Raw genomic sequence first — 25,343 nt, 5'->3', positions numbered from 1 at the left:
TCAAACTTCTGAACTGGTCAAGGGAGCATTCACAAATACAATGGCTCCTCCTCCTTGTGGCATGTCTTTTAAGGGGAAGAGAGTTGGGGCTGACTCCTTAGGTGCAGAGGGAAAAGGGAAGTTCTGAATGTCCTTTTTACATTGCTGTACCTCATGCTGGAGTCCCTTTAGGGAGAGGTATTTAGGCTGAAAGGGAACAGTCTCATGGGATGATAACTCCCAAGAATTAGAGTTGTAAGGAGGAGGAACAGCGTGAGCAGGAGAAGGATCTGGCGTAGGATCTGGGGTGGCAGCCACTGCCCGAGGGGAAGGGTCAGAGGCACTGAGTAGGGCAAAATGGTATACGGGATCTCATGTGCTGGCTTTAGGTGTGGGAGTCAGTTCGTCTGACTTTTCAATTTGAGATGCTGGATCGGCTTCTTCCCTACTTGTCTTTAAGGGAATAAGGACTGGTCCCTGTCTCCAACAAAGAGCATAGTCTAGTTCTTGAGAAAGCAGATTTTTATCATTAACATATTGAATTAGAAGTTGACACATTACATCCTCATTTGACCCAAACTTTGGCCAGAAGATTGAGGGTTTGAAAATGGGACCTTGTGTCCAAATGAAACAGCAGTATTTTATCATCTAATGCTTTTTCTTAGGTTTAGTCCTCTCATTATCCTTCCAATATTTTAACATGAGACCCAGGGGACTATCAGGGGGCATGTCTTTGTTACTATCCTCTTCTTTTTTGCTCCATGTCTTCTTGGGGCTTTTCCCATGTTAGGTCCTGGTTAGGCTCAATCCCGCATGCTAGAGATTTCTTCCCTATCCTTTAGCCCCATCTGCTGGAGGCTCCTTGCACGCTTCTTTCACTTCATCCACTCTGGCTGCTTCTCGCCCAGGAATTTTAGGTCCCTCTAACCATTGGCATCATGGTATAAACCCCATATCAGGATCTGCCCTGAGCCCTATAAGGATACAGTGAATTCCTCTTCAAAGGTTTTTTATTCAAATAAAAAACCGCAGATAGGACCCACTCACTCCTCACAGCAATAATGCTTAGTATCATCCACACAAACAGCACCGCAAGCAGTAGTGCTTGTGATCATTCACACACACTTTCAACCTCCAGAATATCCCGACCACCAAGGAAATACTTTGTCACCCCTACGATATTTCTTACCTCGGTCTGTGCACAGTTACCTGGTCGCCACATTATGTGAAGTTCCTTTCCCCCAAGTTGCTGGCCTGTTTCTTTCCACATTGCTGAGAGCCCGGGTTTATTAATTGCACCAGTTGAGTCTTGATTCCTTACCTTTATGGCCACTGCAACGAGGCAGCGAGGTGTGCCTCCTCACGGGAGAGGACGGGACCCTCCCCCAGAGGAGAATGGGAATGCTGGGTGGGCCCCCAAATTCGTGCAAAATAAATTTTCTGTGCCTCAAAGAAGAGTCAGCACTCCAGCAACAAGTTTTTTCAGCAAGGCAAATTTACTTCTATAGAAGAGTGGTCTTGCATGTGGAGTAATGGCAAGATCACACCGGACAAGGGAGGAGAAAGGGTTCTTATTCTTAACGCAGCTAGTCCCTACTGTTGTGTCTTTTCCCTATTGGATAGGGTTGGACTGCACACTCTAAGCTAATTCAGATTGGCTATTTCAAAGAGGGCAGGGGTATGAGCTGGAGTGGCAGGGTGAGTAGTTTCAGCAGGAAAGACAGTTACAGAGCAGGTGTCTAAGGATGACTAAGGACAGAGCAGCTGACTAAGAACGACTAAAGACAAAGGCAGGTGTTAGAGGCTAGAAGGGGGTTGTTTAATGAAACTAGGGGCAAGGAGGCATAAAGAACGAGGAAGTTAAACTTTAAAACGGAGAACAAAGAACAGAGAAGCTGAACATACTGACATACTTGTTCTTTGATGAGGAACTCAGAACTCACTGTCTTAATCTTCCCCCTCTTGAATTTTAAAGTATGTTTACAGGCTAAAATCTTTGAAGAGGAATTCACCATATCCTATCCGTCGGTGTACTTTTCACCAAGCATTCAGCCTTGTCAGGTGTTCTTTCTGCCAAGGATGCAGCCTCATCTCCTGTTCCTTCAGATGTTCCTTCTGCCAAACACACAGTCTGGTTAAATTTTCCTTCTGCTAAATATCATCCTTCTGACTCTTTACCTGGAAAACTTCTACTCATTCAGCTTGCTTTCCTTAAATACCACCAAATTTTTGTTTCCTCCTTTTTTTTTCTTTCTTTTTTTTTGAGACAAGAGTCTCGCTCTGTCACCCAGGCTGGAGTGCAGTGGCACGATCTCAGCAGATCACTGCAACCTCCGCCTCCTGGGTTCATGAAATTCTACCTCAGCCTCCCATGTAGCTGGGATTACATACGCACGCCACCCAGGCCCAGCTAATTTTTTGTATTTAGTAGAGATCTGATTTCACCATGTTAGTCAGGGTGGTCCCAAACTCCTGAGCTCAAGCAATCCACCCACCTTGGCCTTCCAAAGTGCTAGGATTACAGGAGTAAGCCACCGCTCCTGGACACTACCAAACTTTTTAAAGCTCTAATTCTTCACGTTGGATATAAAATATCTGACACATACTGAATATGGTAATGACATACTAAGTGATAATTACAAGCTCCCAAAGGGGTTCTGGCACAGAGTAAGCACTAAATAAAGTAGTAAATAATAAAAAAGATGATAATAACAAGAAAAATGCTTAGTACCTTAATAAAGTAGTAAATAATAAAAAATGACAATGATAACAAAAAAGATGCCTAGTACCTTAAAGACACCTGACAGTTATTTGTTAAATGGACAAGTAGATAAAGGAATAAAAAACATAGTTAGGAAATTCTGTTGGAAAAATGCAGAAATTCAATAGAGACAGCTCTAATGTATTATGAGCACCTTAAAGGCCCAGACTATGTATATTCCATCTTGGTCTCCTGCAACTTCCAAAATCTAACTTATAGAAGTCCTTTGATAAATATATAATAAATTAAAGATGTGCTCATACAGTTCATATTTTACAATGTATTGTGTCACATTTAGGTATCACAGTAGCACTTTTATTATTTGGAAAATTTTTTCCACTTTTATTATAATTTGTTGAGCCTAGAGTTGAGCTAGTTGAATATTCATAATGATAATATTTTGGCTAGTAGGAACAGAGTATCTTGTTGTAACAAAATTACTATTAATACACTAATTATCCAGCAGATAGAACAACACATTTTGTTCTAATGAAGTAAATATATCTTATTTGGTTTCAACTTAGAGAGAATGAAGTTGATAATCATGAGACCTTGTTGGTACAAGACTATGTAACATAACCTGAGCTTCTCAACAAAGAACTGCTTTTCTGACTTCTGCACCCAGTAGGTATCTTTGAAAAATAATACCCTATTGATACTGATGCATCCTGGCTAAGTTATGTTAATTCTTATTCACATTCATTTATGGTGCAAGAAAAGTATTATTGAGTTCCAAATTCTAAAGATAAGTTACTTTTTTAGTGACACAAGTCACTATGTCACACAGTTGATCGTTGAATAAGGGTTTTCACTCTAAGAGCCCACTAATAGACAGATTTTTCTTTTCCTTTGCCACTGCAAGATAGCAAGACAAATCTCTCGTCTGCCTACTCCTTATCAGCCTACTCAACATGAAGGCAATGAGAATGAAGTCGTTTATGTATAATAATTCACTTCCATCTAATAAATAGTGAATATATTTCTTCCTCTTTATAACAGTTTCTTTTCTCCAACTCACTTTATTCTAAGAATACAGTATATAGTACATATAAAATAGAAACTATGGGTTAATTGACTGCTTATGCTTTCATCTTTTTTCAGGTTCCAGGTCAACAGTAGAATATTAGTAGAGTTTTTTCAGCTCTGCACCAAGCCAACCTAATAGACATCTACAGAACTCTCCACCCCAAATCAACAGAATATACATTTTTTTCAGCACCACACCACAACTATTCCAAAATTGACCACATGCTTGGAAGTAAAGCTCTCCTCAGTAAATGTAAAAGAACAGAAATTATAACAAACTATCTCTCAGATCACAGTGCAATCAAGCTAGAACTCAGGATTAAGAATCTCACTCAAAACCGCTCAACTACATGGAAACTGAACAACCTGCTCCTGAATGACTACTGGGTACATAACAAAATGAAGGCAGAAATAAAGATGTTCTTTGAAACCAACGAGAACCAAGACACAACATACCAGAATCTCTGGGATGCATTCAAAGCAGTGTGTAGAGGGAAATTTATAGCACTAAATGCCCACAAGAGAAAGCAGGTAAGATCCAAAATTGACACCCTAACATCACAATTAAAAGAACTAGAAAAGCAAGAGCAAACACATTCAAAAGCTAGCAGAAGGCAAGAAATAACTAAAATCAGAGCAGAACTGAAGGAAATAGAGACACAAAAAACCCTTCAAAAAATTAATGAATCCAGGAGCTGGTTTTTTGAAAGCATCAACAAAATTGATAGACTGCTAGCAAGATTAATAAAGAAAAAAAGAGTGAAGAATCAAATAGATGCAATAAAAAATGATAAAGGGGATATCACCACCGATCCCACAGAAATACAAACTACCATCAGAGAATACTACAAACACCTCTACGCAAATAAACTAGAAAATCTAGAAGAAATGGATAAATTCCTCAACACATACACCATCCCGAGACTAAACCAGGAAGAAGTTGAATCTCTGAATAGACCAATAACAGGAGCTGAAATTGTGGCAATAATCAATAGCTTACCAACCAAAAAAAGTCCAGGACCAGACGGGTTCACAGCCGAATTCTACCAGAGGTACAAGGAGGAACTGGTACCATTCCTTCTGAAACTATTCCAATCAATAGAAAAAGAGGGAATCCTCCCTAACTCATTTTATGAGGCCAGCATCATCCTGATACAAAAGCTGGGCAGAGACACAACCAAAAAAGAGAATTTTAGACCAATATCCTTGATGAACATTGACGCAAAAATGCTCAATAAAATACTGGCAAACAGAATCCAGCAGCACATCTAAAAGCTTATCCACCATGATCAAGTGGGCTTCATCCCTGGGATGCAAGGCTGGTTCAATATATGCAAATCAATAAATGTAATCCAGTATATAAACAGAACCAAAGACAAAAACCCCATGATTATCTCAATAGATGCAGAAAAGGCCTTTGACAAAATTCAACAACCCTTCATGCTAAAAACTCTCAATAAATTAGGTATTGATGGGATGTATCTCAAAATAATAAGAGCTATCTATGACAAACCCACAGCCAATATCATACTGAATGGCCAAAAACTGGAAGCATTCCCTTTGAAAACTGGCACAAGACAGGGATGCCATCTCTCACCACTTCTGTTCAACATAGTGTTGGAAGTTCTGGCCAGGGCAATTAGGCAGGAGAAGGAAATCAAGGGTATTCAATTAGGAAAAGAGGAAGTCAAATTGTCCCTGTTTGCAGATGACATGATTGTATATCTAGAAAACCCCATCATCTCAGCCCAAAATCTCCTTAAGCTGATAAGCAAATTCAGCAAAGTCTCAGGATACAAAATCAATGTGCAAAAATCACAAGCATTCTTATACACCAATAACAGACAAACAGAGAGCCAAATCATGAGTGAACTCCCATTCACAATTGCTTCAAAGAGAATAAAATACCTAGGAATCCAGCATAGGAGGGATGTGAAGGACCTCTTCAAGGAGAACTACAAACCACTGCTCAAGGAAATAAAAGAGGATACAAACAAATGGAAGAACATTCCATGCTCATGGGTAGGAAGAATCAATATCATGAAAATGGGCATACTGCCCAAGGTAATTTATAGATTCAATGCCATCCCCATCAAGCTACCAATGACTTTCTTCACAGAATTGGAAAAAACTACTTTAAAGTTCATATGGAACCAAAAAAGAGCCCACATTTCCAAGTCAATCCTAAGCCAAAAGAACAAAGTTGGAGGCATCACCCTATCTGACTTCAAACTATACTACAAGGCTACAGTAATCAAAACAGCATGGTACTGGTACCAAAATAGAGATATAGATCAATGGAACAGAACAGAGCCCTCAGAAATAATGCCACATATCTACAACTATCTGATCTTTGACAAACCTGACAAAAACAAGCAATGGGGAAAGGATTCCCTATTTAATAAATGGTGCTGGGAAAACTGGCTAGCCATATGTAGAAAGCTGAAACTGTGTCCCTTCCTTACACCTTACACAAAAATCAATTCAACATGGATTAAAGACTTAAATGTTAGACATAAAACCATAAAAACCCTAGAAGAAAACCTAGGCATTACCATTCAGGACATAGGCATGGGCAAGGATTTCATGTCTAAAACACCAAAAGCAATGGCAACAAAAGCCAAAATTGACAAACGGGATCTAATTAAACTAAAGAGCTTCTGCACAGCAAAAGAAACTACCATCAGAGTGAACAGGCAACCTACAAAATGGGAGAAAATTTTCATAACCTACTCATCTGACAAAGGACTAATATCCAGAATCTACAATGAACTCCAACAAATTTACAAGAAAAAAACAAACAACCCCATCAAAAAAGTGGGCAAAGGACATGAACAGACAGTTCTCAAAAGAAGACATTTATGCAGCCAAAAAACACATGAAAAAATGCTCACCATCACTGGCCATCAGAGAAATGTAAATCAAAACCACAATGAGATACCATCTCACACCAGTTAGAATGGCAATCATTAAAAAGTCAGGAAACAACAGGTGCTGGAGAGGATGTGGAGAAATAGGAACACTTTTACACTGTTGGTGGGACTGTAAACTAGTTCAACCATTGTGGAAGTCAGTGTGGCAATTCCTCAGGGATCTAGAACTAGAAATTCCATTCGACCCAGCCATCCCATTACTGGGTATATACCCAAAGGACTGTAAGTCATGCTGCTATAAAGACACACGCACACGTATGTTTATTGCGGCATTATTCACAATAGCAAAGACTTGGAACCAACCCAAATGTCCAACAATGATAGACTGGATTAAGAAAATGTGGCACATATACACCATGGAATACTATGCAGCCATAAAAAATGATGAGTTCATGTCCTTTGTAGGGACATGGATGAAATTGGAAGTCATCATTCTCAGTAAACTATCGCAAGAACAAAAAACCAAACACCGCATATTCTCACTCATAGGTGGGAATTGAACAATGAGAACACATGGACACAGGAAGGGGAACATCACACTTCGGAGACTGTTGTGGGGTGGGGGAGGGGGGAGGGATAGCACTGGGAGATATACCTAATGCTAGATGACGAGTTAGTGGGTGCAGCACACCAGCATGGCACACGTATACATATGTAACTAACCTGCACATTGCGCACTTGTACCCTAAAACCTAAAGTATAATAATAATAAAAAATAATAATAAATAAAAATAAATAAAAGGCAAAAAAAAAAGAATATTAGTAGAGTTTTGGAGGAGTCAAAATAAACAGATTTTCACATAAAGCAGATTTTCAGCTGCATGGGGGTATCAGCACCCTAACTCTCATGTTGCTCAAGACTCAACTGTAATTAATTCTAATTTTCTAAATGCAAATAATTTATTGTAAAAATTAAATAAAGCCCAGAAGTTCAAGACCAGCCTGGGCAACTAAGGAGACCATGTCTCTACAATAAAGAAACAAACAAACAAATAAATAAACTGTGTTCCTTTATGGTTTATAATATTCAAATGTTGCAGTTTTCTGTTACTAATTCCTACTTTTCATTATTAGATGTTCTACTATTTGTGGCTTGTAATTCAAGGCATCTAAGCTATTTTATAATTTGTAATAAAATTTATTTATAAATATATTAATTCATTAAATTGGATAAGCTGATAATCCCCTATTACTGAGCTCATCAATCACACCAAGGATTATACATTTTATAACAAGCATAAATTGTTATGAGAGTTGAGGAAAGATACAATATATAAACTTAAAAATTGTTTTACTTATTTATACAAAAGTATTATACAGGATATTAGGGACCACAATTAAACAAATATTTTTTCAGATAATATTTTTAAGATTATAAACCACCTAAACTAAATTCTTAATGAATTCTGAATTATAAACTAAAAAATTAAATCAAAGCTATGTATATATATACAAACACTTACATATAGGTATATATGTAAACACATGCTACTTACACATTGCTTTTTTAATAGCTCTTTTGTGATCAACACTCCTATAATCTTATGGTAGCACCACCAAGAGTAGTTTATTATCAGAGGTCTTACCTGGATTGCTATTTTGAGAATTTTTAGATATCTTTTGTTTATATTCCAAAAGTTGTTGATGAATGCTATGTATAAAAATGAAATAAATAAAATTACTATTTTAACATTGATATAAAAAATTTACCAAACTTATTAAGTTCTTAGAGTATTTTAGACAATATTAGAGCTAACATCAGAACATCACTTTTTCCATAGACTTTAAGTTTGTAAGCTCTATGAACTTATTAAGCTTCTAATTAAAGAAGAAAGAAAGATAAAACACTCATGAATTGAGGGCAGTATAACAATAAATTAACCAGAGTTAGCTTGACATATGGAAAATGTCCTTAACTCAGAATAAGTCCTAGCATGGCTACCAACAGGTATTTTTACTTGAATAAGTTGCTTCTCTTAGATTCAATGTCTTCTAAAAATGAGGATTTTAGGGCCTTATTTCACTAGGTTATTATAAAGATTTAACAAGATAACATTTTAAAAATGCTTAAAGAAATAGTGAAGCAAAAAAATAATTTGTTCTTGAACCTTATTGCTGAAACTATTTTAAAAGTCCCAATAAAACCCAACATATTGAACTGGTGCAGTGGCTCATGCTTGTGATGAAAGCACCTTGGGATGTTGAGACAGGAAGATTGCTTGAGTCCAGAAGTTCAAGACCAGCCTGGGCAACATAGGAAGACCATGTCTCTACAAAAAATAAATTACAAAAAAAAAAATAAACAAATGTGTTTCTTCATAGGTTATAATATTCAAATATTGCAATTTTCTGTTATTAATTCCTACTTTTGGATATTAGATGTTCTATTCTTTGTGGCTTGTAATTCAGAGCATCTAAGCTATTTTATATTTTGTAATGAAATTTATTTATAAATATATTAAATCACTAAATCAGTTAACTTAATTATGTTCTATTACTGAGCTCATCAGTCACACCAAGGGCAGAAAACTAATAGATGTCAGTATCTGGCTTGGACTACTACTACTCTTTATCTACCTCCTTAAATTCTGAACCAACAAATCTTTGTTAGAATGATGCTTAGTCACTATGTTCATTTCCAGCTGCTGTGGAAGACAAAACCCTACCTTTATTTTTTGTAAGTTCCACAAAGAAGATGCAAGTTGGTATTTTCTCATTACTGAGATCCCTACTAACAAAATATTGCACACAAGATCCTATGTGTTACCACATCTCATTTCATAGATCACCTTACATAAATAATTTTTTGTATGAAAATCACAATTGCAGTACTGGGTGTCACCCATTTTGCTTTGACTCACATCATTTCCTTGGAGCTAGTTAGAAAGTAGTAAAATGTGCTTTTGGGGACTGTAAGAAATATGCAACACTTTACAGATTTGTGTGTCATCCTTGTGCAGGGACCATGCTGATCTTCTCAACATTGTTTCAATTTTACTATATGTACCACTGAAGCCAGCACAAATCCTTACTTTTATACATGAAGACTGATTAGTGATGGATGCTTAGCTCTGTTAAATCTTACCAACTTACTTGAGATTTCGTGAAGTCTATTGAATGGCTTCATGGTGATGCAGCATTGGAAAATACTTTAAAAACTCGAGGTAGAGATGTAAGTAGCATGGGAGATTTTTACTTTTAGGAAAAAAGAATCACTTGAGGGGACAACCACAAGTTGGAACCCACTACAACTTGGGAAAGATGACATTACAGAATAAGATGAGACCTTCCACTACCTACAAAATGATGCTACACAGGATTTAAAGAGCGAGGGATATAGATCTGGTAACAAAGACAAAATAGATCTCTAATTTCTTCCCGTAACATTATTTCAACCTGACTTACAGTTTCAAACTACCACAACTAATATTGGCTAGAGAAAATAGAAAAAAGCCACTCAAAGTATAACTTACCATGAATGTCTAGGCCATGTCCAGGCTAAGATGTGGGTTTCACATCAGGTTTTGAGTGTGAGGAGAAGGGTCAATTTGCTCACTATGTGTGTGGCTAAAGCTAAAAGTTCCAGCTGCCACAGCGGGGTGCTGGTACTTTGGAAACAATGGCTGAGAATATGTACGTGAACTTTAAAAACATGTAATAACTTCGAAGTCTACACCATGAAGACTGAGGGATCTGTGTTAGTAAGGGCAACCTGGTCACAAAGGTCAATCATTACCAGACTGCAGAAGCAGTTTCAATGGCAGCAATGCAGCAACAGAATCAATGGAAACAACAAAATGAAAAGAATGACCATTTCCCCCCTAATCCTTCTGATTTGTACAAAACGAATGTCTTCCTTGGACTTAGGTTCAGATTCTTTTAAAAAATTCAAGAATGAAGGTATGGAAGACAGCCCCCAGGGGACAATATCAGGTTTTCTGCTTAAAGTGGACATTTTGAGACCCAAATAACTAATTAGAAAAACCAAAATTGTGACATTATGTTTATCCCATGCATAGGGGTTATACTTCAAATCAAGTAGACAACGTTAGCGGCCCTAAAGCCCTAACATAAAGAATCCTGGAGCCATTACTCCTTCTAACTAGTCTAGCTTTTTGCCTAGTTTCTGGCTGAAGAAGTGAACTAACTCACTGTCATTCAAAAACTACCTGAAACAAACTATAAAATCTCACCTAGCCTTTAAATGTAAACACTTACAGATTAAATCCACAAGCAACAGCATAACATTCTGCAGTCATTCCACACGTATCTTCAGCACAGATGTCAACATTTTGCTGAAGAACCATGCCAACTATTTCTGATGATCCGTGACATATGGCAAGCATGAGAGCTGTGCTAAAATAACAAAAAGATAACTTCATCATTAGGAACAGAACCAATTTAATATGTGCCTGTCAGTGTAGAATTAACAATTTGCATGTATTAACAAACGTTAAGTATCTTGAGTGCTCAAGTGTTTATCCTTGTAAATCACGACCAAGGCTAAAAGGAAGGGGCAAAAAGACTCATGTCCCACTGGGATATGGCATAGTAGAATTGGCTAACATAAAGTCCACTGAGGGGCAAGAAAATATCTTCTGTTCACTAATTTAAAAGAGGCAAAGTTTTAAGTGAAGAATTATCTATTTCCTCCTTAGTCTGATATAATATTTTGTACTTCAAAATTAGCTAGAAGTCAGACAAGTGAGAGCAATCTGAAGGCTTAAAACAATATTAGGAATAATATTGTCCAGAGTAGCTGGGACTACAGGCTTGTGCTACCGTGCTTGGCTAATTTTTATATTTTTCATAGAGATAGGGTTTTACCATGTTGGCTAGGCTGGTCTCGAATTCCTGGCCTCAAGTGATCCACCCACCTTGGCCTCCTAAAGTGCTGGGATAACAGACAACAGCTACTATGCCCAGCAAATATTGCATTTTTTAAAAGTGTATGAAAAACAGAAGTTAAAAAAATACAATAAAGGTGTTAATCATTCAACATTGAATTATAAAGTAAACTAAAAATTCATACTTCTTAGAACTAATATAGAACCACTTTAGCTAATAGAAGATAATGCAACCAAAAGCATCAGATTACAAATAAGAATCAGTCAATGTAATAAAAGAAGAAAGTCCTACTATATACTGTTCTTTATGTTGACCAGTCCAAATAATTGCTTTTCTTCCCAACTGATAATTTGTGTTGGTATTTTTCTGTATAATCTAATAATTTTAAGTAAATGTTATTAATTTAATATTTCTGACTTGAGTGTTATTACTCTAGCACACTACTCAAGTGTTTTTTAATTAAAAAAACTACTGTACCATTTAAACTTATCAACTGCATTTGCATTTGCATTTTTTGTCAGTAAAAGTTCCACAATTTGCTCACTTCTTTTCCTTATGGCCAGTAAAAGTGGTGTGTGGCCAGCCTGTAAAACAGCAAAAACAATTTATAATTCATGAAATTACATATTTCTCAGCTGAACTGAATATTTTATATAATATCCTATGAACTTAAACAACAGAAAGTAAATCAATAGCAATCCCTTCTTTTTCACTTTTCTGTGCTTTCCCATGCACTGCACCTTCTCTTGTAAACATTCAGCCTCTGCATCATCACATTAACTCTGGTTATCTCCAAAAATCATTATATTGTAGTGATTTTATTGTTTCCCATGTAAACCAAGAGCTTCTTGAGGGCAGGGGCTGTATCTTTTATCTCTATATCCTTAAACCCTAAGACATAGTAGTAAATACTTTGTTTTTTACTAAATTAGTAATCTAAATTATTGCCTCTAGAACAGTGTTTCTTCAACTATATTCCAAAGAATAATTACCTTACCAGAAGCACTGTACCCCAAGAGATTCCACTATTATTTATGTTCAAGAAATGTTATTTATAAAACTGTGAATTAAATGTTCATTATTCAAGAAATGAACTTTACCTAATCCTTATTTGACAGTATATTTTTGTGGCACACATTAACATTTGACAAATTAGAATTTCAGAGATGCAGTTTTGAAAGCTTCCCCCCAAAAATGGAGGTTTCCTCTGGGTGATACAAACTCATTGATTCTCTTCTATTAATGATCCCAAGATTCCAGATGCCAATGTCAGGCACTCCTGCTCTAAATGGGTCACTAAGGAAGTGGCTCTAAATTAAAAGAGATTGACTTCAAATAAACTTTGATTGCTTATTATTAAATAGTCCATGGGGTTTATCCTATTACCAGACAATAGGATTTTATCTCAGCTATTAGAAATTCAGTATAAAAGGCCAGAGAAGGTGGTTCATGCCTGTAATTCCAGCACTTTGAGAGGCCAAGGTGGGCAGATCACAAGGTCAGGAGATCGAGACCATCCTGGTCAACATGGTGAAACCCCATCTCTGCTAAAAATACAAAAAATTTAGCTGGGTGTGGTGGCATGCGCCTGCATCCCAGCTACTCAGGAGGCTGAGGCAGGAGAATCGCTTGAACCAGGGAGGCAGAGGTTGCAGTGAGCTGAGATCACACCACTGCCCTCCATCCTGACGACAGAGCGAGTCTCCATCTCAAAAAAAAAAAAAAAAAAGAAAAGAAATTCAGTATAAAAGTTTATTCCCAATTATAATGATACTCCTAGGATCCTAATGCATATCTACTTCTTAAAATGCAGTAATCCATTTTTATTCTGGTTTCTATTGTAATTGATACTATTTTTTGGCAAAATATCAGAAGTATGAATAAAATGGCTTATTAATGAAAGTTCTAACTCATGTATATGGATTAGCAAAATAGAAGCCACTAAATCACTTGAATTTTAAGGGACAATTCTGTGGAGAAAGATATAATATTCTCTGCAATATGCATAATCTATTCAAACATAACCATGATTAATCTAAAAAGGTTTAAAGGCCTTCTAATAGAAGATGATTATTTATGGTATATATAAAGAAAAATCATCGTTTAAAAAATATTCTAAATTCTAGAAGACAACCCCATTGTTAATGAATTAATGTAAAATATAAACTCTATATTATAAACACCTATAAACTGCCTTCAGTAACTTAAAATCTTTACCAAAATATACTATGAGAGAGGAATTGATAACTGAAATATTTACAGAGGCAAAAGAGGTAAGTTGAGTAAGTGATATAACTAGGTGGGCACAGTGGCAAACTGGAAACGTATGCTTTATGTAAAGCTAGAATGTCTTCATAGCATACCAAAGAGTCATATGGGCTCAAGAGACACCAGGTTCAATCCTTTAAGAGGAAATCCAGATTTCTGCATGTCTCCTAAATTTTACATGTTGACTCAATTTATGCAGGCAAATTTTACTTTCCTGTAGTTTTACACTAACTGGAAAGAAAAAAAAAAACTTGGGTGGGAAAGAATATTTGAAAAAGTTTTACCTTTAGCAAATTCAAATATTTATCATAAATGCACAGAAAAGCCATACTAATAGTTCTTGTAAAAATATTAATATTTAAAGCAAAATCCTAGACAATTAAGTTTTGTCAAACTATTTTCATAGAAAAATGGGAATGTTTGAGCTTCCAAATATAAAACAATTTATATATGCTAATGTTAAAACAAATGGATTTCAAATATTTTGAAAATAACATTGGTTAATGTCTACCTTGTTCTTCACTTAGATGTCTGCACCACAGGACAGCAATTTTGCCACCACTGACAAATTCTCACTATAAACAGCATAATGGACAGCTGTGTTGCCATACACATCTACAATATTTGGATCAGCACCAGAATCTATGAGAATATTTGCACAAGCCTCTCTCTGGCATTGCAGAGCCTGTCAGTATTCAAGAAAGAAGTAAATTATAAATTATAGGAAATATAAATAAATATTCCACAGGTTTCACAAACTAGTTATATTTCAATGAGATAAATTCATTTTTATTCTATGTATTTAAACCAAATCCATCTCCTGCTGAAAGAACTGGCTACCGTTTACCTTCATCAGAAGTGTCCTGTTTTCACCATCAAGGATGTCAAGCTGGCACTTTCTATCTACCAGAAGTGTTACTACTTCTGCATGGCCATTGGCACAGGCCCAGGGTAGAGCAGTCCTATGAGAGTGAGAGGATTTTTTAGGAAAGTTTAGTCCACTGTTTCAAAACATATAATGATTTATGTAATTGTCAACATTAAATACCATGTTCTTTCTCTGCCTTCAGAACAAATATTTAATATTCTCCTGAAGAAAGTACAACATTCATTCGCTCTTATTACTCACTACATTAATGAAAGAGTGGCCTATTTGAATAGAAAGAGTTTGGCCTTTGGATTCCATTCAACTTGGGCTTGAATATTACTTTAAAGTCTTTCACCTAGCTATCACTTAACCTTTCTGTGCCTCAATTTTCTCATCAATAAAGTGAAGATGAATACAGCAGTTATCTCACAGGACATCACTGTGATGCCTCATGAGAATCTGTGCAAAGTATTTTGAAGAATTCCTAGCACATTTAACAGCTCAGTAATTGTTAGATATTGTAATTATTTCTACTACTTAACAAAGAAAACATTTTAAGTAAAATGGTACAATTATGCCTACTTTGTGGATTGTTTTAAAGGCTAGAGATAAAACTATTTTAATAATTCTAAGATACTCTATTTCTCATATTTTAACATCTCTGACATTGAAATGCCACTTATAAGTCATTATTTATTACAAGTATATTTTGCAGAAATTTAAACAATCTTTTATTGGTACATAAATAAGGAGGCATCACACAATTCACGGTGCCTTCCATGAAGTGGAATATGGTATATACAACAGGATGATGGCAGTCCTAGTCACAGGATTAACATTTAAAGAAATTTTAGCTTTTAAGAGTGCTACACAAAAGGAGAGTTGAAATAAAAACAAAATGTTAAAACAAAGTATTTCTTTAATATTTTTAAAACTTCAAGCCAAAGAAAACTTGGGATTCAAGTAGGTATGGCTCATTTTATTCCATATTTAGATTTGCAGAGAGCCAAGATGGCCGAATAGGAACAGCTCCGGTCTACAGCTCCCAGCGCGAGTGACTCAGATGACGGGTGATTTCTGCATTTCCATCTGAGGTACCGTGTTCATCTCACTAGAGAGTGCCAGACAGTGGGCGCAGGTCAGTGGGTGAGCGCACCGTGCGCCAGCCGAAGCAGGGGCGAGGCATTGCCTCACTCGGGAAGCGCAAGGGGTCAGGGAGTTCCCCTTCCAGGGGTGATAGACGGCACCTGGAAAATCGGGCCACTCCCACCCGAATACTGTGCTTTTCCGATGGGCTTAGGAAACGGGGCCCCAGGAGAGTATAGCCCGCACCTGGCTCAGAGGGTCCTACGACCACGGAGTCTCACTGATTCCTAGCACAGCAGTCTCAGATCAAACAGCAAGTCAGCAGCGAGGCTGGGGGAGGGGCGCCCGCCATTGCCCAGGCTCGCTTAGGTAAACAAAGCAGCCGGGAAGCTTGAACTGGGTGGAGCCCACCACAGCTCAAGGAGGCCTGCCTGCCTCTGTAGGCTCCACCTCTGGGGGCAGGACACAGACAAACAAAAAGACAGCAGTAACCTCTGCAGACTTAAATGTCCCTGTCTGACAGCTGTGAGGAGAGCAGTGGTTCTCCCAGCACGCAGCTGGAGATCTGAGAACGGGCTGACTGCCTCCTCAAGTGGGTCCCTGACCCCTGACCCCCGAGCAGCCTAACTGGGAGGCACCCCCCAGCAGGGGCAGACTGACACCTCACACGGCCGGCCAGGTACACCAACAGACCTGCAGCTGAGGGTTCTGTCTGTTAGAAGGAAAACTAACAGAAAGGACATCCACACCAAAAACCCATCTGTACACCACCATCATCAAAGACCAAAAGTAGATAAAACCACAAAGATGGGGAAAAAACAGAGCAGAAAAACTAGAAACTCTAAAAACCAGAGTACCTCTCCTCCTCCAAAGGAACGCAGTTCCTCACCAGCAACGGAACAAAGCTGGACGGAGAATGACTTTGACGAGCTGAGAGAAGAAGGCTTCAGACAATCAAATTACTCCGAGCTACAGGAGGATATTCAAACCAAAGGCAAAGAAGTTGAAAACTTTGAAAAAAATTTAGAAGAATGTATAACTAGAATAACCAATACAGAGAAGTGCTTAAAGGAGCTGATGGAGCTGAAAACCAAGGCTCGAGAACTACGTGAAGAATGCAGAAGCCTCAGGAGCTGATGCTATCAAATGGAAGAAAGGGTATCAGCCCTGGAAGATGAAATGAATGAAATGAAGCGAGAAGGGAAGTTTAGAGAAAAAAGAATAAAAAGAAACGAGCAAAGCCTCCAAGAAATGTGGGACTATGTGAAAAGACCAAATCTACGTCTGATTGGTGTACCTGAAAGTGACGGGGAGAATGGAAACAAGTTGGAAAACACTCTGCAGGATATTATCCAGGAGAACTTCCCCAATCTAGCAAGGCAGGCCAACATTCAGATTCAGGAAATACAGAGAATGCCACAAAGATACTCCTCGAGAAGAGCAACTCCAAGACACATAATTGTCAGATTCACCAAAGTTGAAATGAAGGAAAAAATGTTAAGGGCAGCCAGAGAGAAAGGTCGGGTTACCATCAAAGGGAAGCCCATCAGACTAACAGCGGATCTCTCGGCAGAAACCCTACAAGCCAGAAGAGAGTGGGGGCCAATATTCAACATTCTTAAAGAAAAGAATTTTCAATCCAGAATTTCATATCCTGCCAAACTAAGCTACATAAGTGAAGGAGAAATAAAATACTTTACAGACAAGCAAATGCTGAGAGATTTTGTCACCACCAGGCCTGCCCTAAAAGAGCTCCTGAAGGAAGCGCTAAACATGGAAAGGCACAACCGGTACCAGCCACTGCAAAATCATACCGAAATGTAAAGAACATCGAGACTAGGAAGAGACTGCATCAACTAACGAGCAAAATATCAAGCTAACATCATAATGACAGGATCAAATTCACACATAACAATATTAACTTTAAATGTAAATGGACTAAATGCTCCAATTAAAAGACACAGACTGGCAAACTGGATAAAGACTCAAGACCCATCAGTGTGCTGTATTCAGGAAACCCATCTCACGTGCAGAGACACACATAGGCTCAAAATAAAAGGATGGAGGAAGATCTACCAAGCAAATGGAAAACAAAAAAAGGCAGGGGTTGCAATCCTAGTCTCTGATAAAACAAACTTTAAACCAACAAAGATCAAAAGAGACAAAGAAGGCCATTACATAATGGTAAAGGGATTAATTCAACAAGAAGAGCTAACTATCCTAAATATATATGCACCCAATACAGGAGCACCCAGATTCATAAAGCAAGTCCTGAGTGACCTACAAAGAGACTTGGACTCCCACACATTAATAATGGGAGACTTTAACACCCCACTATCAACATTAGACAGATCAACGAGACAGAAAGTCAACAAGGATACCCAGGAATTGAACTCAGCTCTGCACCAAGCGGACCTAATAGACATCTACAGAACTCTCCACCCCAAATCAACAGAATATACATTTTTTTCAGCACCACACCACACCTATTCCAAAATTGACCATATACTTGGAAGTAAAGCTCTCCTCAATAAATGTAAAGGAACAGAAATTGTAACAAACTGTCTCTCAGATCACAGTGCAATCAAGCTAGAACTCAGGATTAAGAATCTCACTCAAAACCACTCAACTACGTGGAAACTGAACAACCTGCTCCTGAATGACTACTGGGTACACAACGAAATGAAGGCAGAAATAAAGATGTTCTTTGAAACCAACGAGAACCAAGACACAACATACCAGAATCTCTGGGATGCATTCAAAGCAGTGTGTAGAGGGAAATTTATAGCACTAAATGCCCACAAGAGAAAGCAGGTAAGATCCAAAATTGACACCCTAACATCACAATTAAAAGAACTAGAAAAGCAAGAGCAAACACATTCAAAAGCTAGCAGAAGGCAAGAAATAACTAAAATCAGAGCAGAACTGAAGGAAATAGAGACACAAAAAACCCTTCAAAAAATAAATGAATCCAGGAGCTGGTTTTTTGAAAGGATCAACAAAATTGATAGACCGCTAGCAAGATTAATAAAGAAAAAAAGAGAGAAGAATCAAATAGATGCAATAAAAAATGATAAAGGGGATATCACCACCGATCCCACAGAAATACAAACTACCATCAGAGAACATTACAAACACCTCTATGCAAATAAACTAGAAAATCTAGAAGAAATGGATAAATTCCTCAACACATACACCCTCCCAAGACTAAACCAGGAAGAAGTTGAATCTCTGAATAGACCAATAACAGGAGCTGAAATTGTGGCAATAATCAATAGCTTACCAACCAAAAAAAGTCCAGGTCCAGATGGAATCACAGCCGAATTCTACCAGAGGTACAACGAGGAGCTGATACCATTCCTTCTGAAACTATTCCAATCAATAGAAAAAGAGGGAATCCTCCCTAACTCATTTTATGAGGCCAGCATCATCCTGATACCAAAGCCTGGCAGAGACACAACAAAAAAAGAGAATTTTAGACCAATATCCTTGATGAACATTGATGCAAAAATCCTCAATAAAATACTGGCAAACAGAATCCAGCAGCACATCAAAAAGCTTATCCACCATGATCAAGTGGGCTTCATCCCTGGGATGCAAGGCTGGTTCAATATACGCAAATCAATAAATGTAATCCAGCATATAAACAGAACGAAAGACAAAAACCACATGATTATCTCAATAGATGCAGAAAAGGCCTTTGACAAAATTCAACAACCCTTCATGCTAAAAACTCTCAATAAATTAGGTATTGATGGGATGTATCTCAAAATAATAAGAGCTATTTATGACAAACCCACAGCCAATATCATACTGAATGGGCAAAAACTGGAAGCATTCCCTTTGAAAACTGGCACAAGACAGGGATGCCCTCTCTCACCACTTCTATTCAACATAGTGTTGGAAGTTCTGGCCAGGGCAATTAGGCAGGAGAAGGAAATCAAGGGTATTCAATTAGGAAAAGAGGAAGTCAAATTGTCCCTGTTTGCAGATGACATGATAGTATATCTAGAAAACCCCATTGTCTCAGCCCAAAATCTCCTTAAGCTGATAAGCAACTTCAGCAAAGTCTCAGGATACAAAATCAATGTGCAAAAATCACAAGCATTCTTATACATCAATAACAGACAAACAGAGAGCCAAATCATGAGTGAACTCCCATTCACAATTGCTTCAAAGAGAATAAAATACCTAGGAATCCAACTTACAAGGCATGTGAAGGACCTCTTCGAGGAGAACTACAAACCACTGCTCAAGGAAATAAAAGAGGATACAAACAAATGGAAGAACATTCCATGCTCATGGGTAGGAAGAATCAATATCATGAAAATGACCATCCTTCCCAAGGTAATTTACAGATTCAATGCCATCCCCATCAAGCTACCAATGACTTTCTTCACAGAATTGGAAAAAACTACTTTAAAGTTCATATGGAACCAAAAAAGAGCCCGCATCGCCAAGTCAATCCTAAGCCAAAAGAACAAAGCTGGAGGCATCACACTACCTGACTTCAAACTATACTACAAGGCTACAGTAACCAAAACAGCATGGCAGTGGTACCAAAACAGAGATATAGATCAATGGAACAGAACAGAGCCGTCAGAAATAATGCCACATATCTACAAGTACCTGATCTTTGACAAACCTGAGAAAAACAAGCAATGGGGAAAGGATTCCCTATTTAATAAATGGTGCTGGGAAAACTGGCTAGCCATATGTAGAAAGCTGAAACTGAATCCCTTCCTTACACCTTATACAAAAATCAATTCAAGATGGATTAAAGACTTAAATGTTAGACCTAAAACCATAAAAACCCTAGAAGAAAACCTAGGCATTACCATTCAGGACATAGGCATGGGCAAGGACTTCATTTCTAAAACACCAAAAGCAATGGCAACAAAAGCCAAAATTGACAAATGGGATCTAATTAAACTCAAGAGCTTCTGTACAGCAAAGGAAATTACCATCAGAGTGAACAGGCAACCTACAAAATGGGAGAAAATTTTCGCAACCTACTCATCTGACCAAGGGCTAATATCCAGAATCTACAATGAACTCCAACAAATTTACAAGAAGAAAACAAACAACCCCATCAAAAAGTGGGTGAAGGACATGAACAGACACTTCTCAAAAGAAGACATTTATGCAGCCAAAAAACACATGAAAAAATGCTCACCATCACTGGCCATCAGAGAAATGCAAATCAAAACCACAATGAGATACCATCTCACACCAGTTAGAATGGCAATCATTAAAAAGTCCGGAAACAACAGGTGCTGGAGAGGATGTGGAGAAATAGGAACACTTTTACACTGTTGGTGGGACTGTAAACTAGTTCAACCCTTGTGGAAGTCAGTGTGGCGATTCCTCAGGGATCTAGAACTAGAAATTCCATTCGACCCAGCCATCCCATTACTGGGTATATACCCAAAGGACTATAAATCATGCTGCTATAAAGACACATGCACACGTATGTTTATTGCAGCATTATTCACAATAGCAAAGACTTGGAACCAACCCAAATGTCCAACAATGATAGACTGGATTAAGAAAATGTGGCACATATACACCATGGAATACTATGCAGCCATAAAAAATGATGAGTTCACGTCATTTGTAGGGACATGGATGAAATTGGAAATCATCATTCTCAGTAAACTATCGCAAGAACAAAAAACCAAACACCGCATATTCTCACTCATAGGTGGGAATTGAACAATGAGAACACATGGACACAGGAAGGGGAACATCACACTCTGGGGACTGTTGTGGGGTGGGGGGAGGGGGGAGGGATAGCACTGGGAGATATACCTAATGCTAGATGATGATTTGGTGGGTGCAGCGCACCAGCATGGCACATGTATACATATGTAACTTACCTGCACATTGCGCACATGTACCATAAAACCTAAAGTATAATAATAATAATAATAATAATAATAATAATAATAATAATAAAAGAAAAAACAAACAAACAAAAAAAAGATTTGCAGAATGTATGTAAATTCATATTTAAATTTATAGAATGCATGTAAATTAGGTATTTCCAATGATTAATATTACTATTTAAAGCTGTTATAAATTTCCAAAATCGTGGTTGGTAGTTATCTTTTACTAGTTTCTCACTTCAGAAGTGTTTTTGTTTTAAAAATGAGAGGAAAAGCTTCAACTGAGATTCAGTCCTAGTACTCCAACTTTAAATCTCTCACTTTGCTAAGGCTGAGCAGGTAAATGTGAAGTTTTTAAGGATGAAAGGATCTTCAGAGTTAATGTATATTCTAAATAATAGGCATTCAGCTTACATGTGATAAATTGATTAAAAGGATAAATAGAGTTGGGAAGTTCAATATCTTAAAAAAACTGCTATAAATAAAGCACTTATATTTTCTATTTTATTTTCTTAATAATAAAACGACACTAATTAACCTATAATTATTGACATATATGTAATAAATCTATATAAAAATAAAAATATGTGCCTAATAAGATGTATATGTAAATCAACAAGCACAGGTAAAAAGATTGTCTTTTGAAGATGCTAAAAGTTCACAGTATATACTAATCCACAAAAAATAATAATCAAAATATGGTAAGTGAGAAATTATTTTTATTGGTGCAAAATTATATTCCTGCTCTTTCCAAAAATAACAAATAACAAATTCTTGCCCTCTAATAACAAATTTTATCATATTTCATACACAATTTCAGATAACACAAGACTGTAGTCTGTGTGTACGTATAATCAAACTGAACTTTACCCTCACTTGATACACCAAAATACATTTTCAAATGTCACCTACTTCTCTATATATTTCTACCTTCAGTGGTCACATATCCCATGCTGTAAATTCACTGAAATGTATTTATAAAAGCCATTATATGGATTCTTCCTAATAATATGGTACTTACCACCAAATTGTCTATTTGAAAAGTTATCTGCAACTTAAACTTTAAACAGCAGTATAAATATCACTGCTCTTTATCCTCACAAACTTTGTAGATAGAAAACAGTATTTGATTCCTCTTTTAACTTAAATGCCTTCTCTAACCAGGAACACTAAATATTGTTTTCTGTGTGCATAGGTCTCTTATAGATCTTAAGAAAATACTTTGCCAAATTTTAAATTACAGGCAAAGTACTATTTTTAGATCTGCAATTTAGATCTCTAATTTAAATTGCCCAATTTTAAATTAGAGAGTTTTTTGTTGAGTTAAGTGAATTATCTATAAAATGACGATTTTTAAATCTAATATATATACACACACGCACATACATGTGTAGTAAATATTTTACAAGTATGCTGCCTTTTATTTTTTCTCATTACAGGTTAATTTAATTTTGTTTTGCTTAAATATCCTTCAGACTGCTTGCTTCTGAGCTTCTTAGGTGTTGTCAACATAAAAATGTACCTGTGTAAATAGGCATTTATGTTTTCTTCTGGTGCTTTTATCATTTTGTATATTAAAAAATTTTAATCTATATTCTGTCAGAAATTTACTTTGTGGCATAAAAACCTAGTTTTCTCCAAAAAGCAGGCATTTCACTATGAAACTAATTCTTTCCCTACTAGTATAAAGTGTGAGCATTACCAAGTTCTAAATTCTTAGATATTTGGGTGTTTCTGGATTTTCTATTCTGTTGTATTCATTTACCTGTCTTTTCAGCTGTTATCAAACAATTTGTGATTTATTTATTTTTGAGACAGAGTCTCACTCTGTCGCCCAGGCTGGAATGCAGTGGTAGAATCTCAGCTCACTGCAACCTCCGCCTCCCAGTTTCAAGCGATTCTCCCTCCTCAGTCTCCCAAGTAGATGGGATTACAGGCTCCCGACACTGTGCCTGGCTAATTTTTGTATTTTTGTAGAGTCGGGGTTTCACCATATTGGCCAGGCTAGTCTTGAACTCCTGACCTCAGGTGATCCACCCACCTCGGCCGCCCGAAGTGCTGGGACTACAGGCGTGAGCCACCACACCCGACCCTTTTTTTTTTTTTTTTCCAAATTTTATTTATTTATTTATTATTATTATTATTATTATTATTTTTCTTTTTTGAGACAGAGTCTCGCTCTGTCACCCAGGCTGGAGTGCAGTGGTGCGATCTCGGCTCACTCCAAGCTCCACCTCCCGGGTTCACACCATTCTCCTGCCTCAGCCTCCCTAGTAGCTGGGACTACAGGCACCCACCACCACGCCCGGCTAATTTTTCGTATTTTCAGTAGAGACAGTGTTACCCAGGATGGTCTCCATCTCCTGACCTCCTGATCCACCCACCTCAGCCTCCCAAAGTGCTGGGATTACAGGCATGATCCACCGCGCCTGGCCGTGGCCCATTTTGTGCAAATTAATAGCACATTTTGAAATCTAGAAGGACAAGCCTTTTCTACCCCGTTACAAAAATTTTTAAATGTCATCACAATAGTAAAAGACAGCGTGTGTAATTTAAAAAATTTTAAAACGTTGGTAACTTTATTAGGTTTATGTAAAACTGATAAAGAACTTGCATCTTGAGAAAAATGAGTCTTCTTAAATTCGAAAACATAAACCATCTTCCCACCTCAAAGTTACCTTCTAAGGTCCCTCAGCAAAGAATACATTTATATAGCCATTCATTGATATTGAAATGGATACTGGACTTTATCCAAAAAATTTTTAGCCAAGAAGTTAATATATTATGGGAATTATTTCATTATGCACCATTTCATAATGTATCTAACACTATATTTTAAAACCTGTACATTAAAAGTAAAACCCTGTATGTACTTAATTTTGTAAGTTAAATCACTTTAAAATTCTCTACACAGTGCTCTGTGAGAGGAAGTGGGAGTGAAGGAGAAAGCAGCTAAAGTTTGGGGTTGATTTTAAGGTGGCCTGGGCCCTCCGCCCTGCAGGGCGCCCCCATCCCAGGCCTGGGGGAACTGCCCGGGAAGAAGGCCTAGACCTCGGAGCCCAGGACGGCCGCCCCGTCGCCCGCCACTCCTCCACCTGCTCCCCTCGTCCCCAGGCCTCCCAGCCCCGGCTCTGAAGGGGCGATCTTCTCACAGCCACCTCCTCCTCCTGCAGCCCCACCTCAGGCAGGGCCTGGTACCTCTTCCTCGCATCTCTTCTGTTCAGGTCCATTGTCGTCTTCTTCATCATCCTCTCCAGCTTCCAGGCTTGGCCCCGGGAGGCAGCTTTGTGGATCTTCCTGAGATCCCCATGGTGAATCTCGTAAGAGTCGCTGTTGGTGTAGACCAGCTGACTGAAGGGGCTCGGGCGCTCCGGGCCCGTCTCGCCCTTGACAGCGGCGGCAGAGAGCCTCTCCATGGCTGCGGCCACCTGCTAGAGACAGCCCGTGCCTCCCTCTACTCGCCCTTCCCCAGTCCCCGCCGCTCGCCCTCGCCCTCGCCCTTCTTCAGTCCCCGCACCCGCCCTGACACCAGTAGAAATCGCAGTCGGGCCAAGCTTTTGGACACTCCAGCCTCTCCCGGGAGAAACTGGCTGCACAAAACCGTTAGGCAGCTGAGCAGAACCGTTAGGCAGCTAAGCAGAACCTTTAGGCAGCCGAGCAGAGCCGTTAGGCAACAGCGCATGCGC

The 25,343-nt window shown here is 38.0% G+C and overlaps 1 non-coding gene and 1 pseudogene across 1 annotated transcript; both read right to left on the bottom strand.

Annotated features, from left to right (window-relative positions):
• LOC129044995 (putative ankyrin repeat domain-containing protein 30B-like) lies at window positions 1–25,128 on the bottom strand (annotated as a pseudogene).
• LOC129006939 (U6 spliceosomal RNA) lies at window positions 9,615–9,721 on the bottom strand. The gene has a single exon (XR_008492132.1). It is a non-coding gene; the product is annotated as a U6 spliceosomal RNA (small nuclear RNA).
• Window positions 25,129–25,343: the final 215 nt, after the last annotated feature.

This window comes from Pongo pygmaeus, chromosome 8 (assembly GCF_028885625.2).
Source record: "Pongo pygmaeus isolate AG05252 chromosome 8, NHGRI_mPonPyg2-v2.0_pri, whole genome shotgun sequence".
In the NCBI taxonomy this organism is placed as follows: Eukaryota; Metazoa; Chordata; class Mammalia; order Primates; family Hominidae; genus Pongo; species Pongo pygmaeus.
The sequence above is the reverse complement of the archived record's forward strand: the minus strand, read 5'-3'. Positions and strand labels throughout refer to the sequence as shown.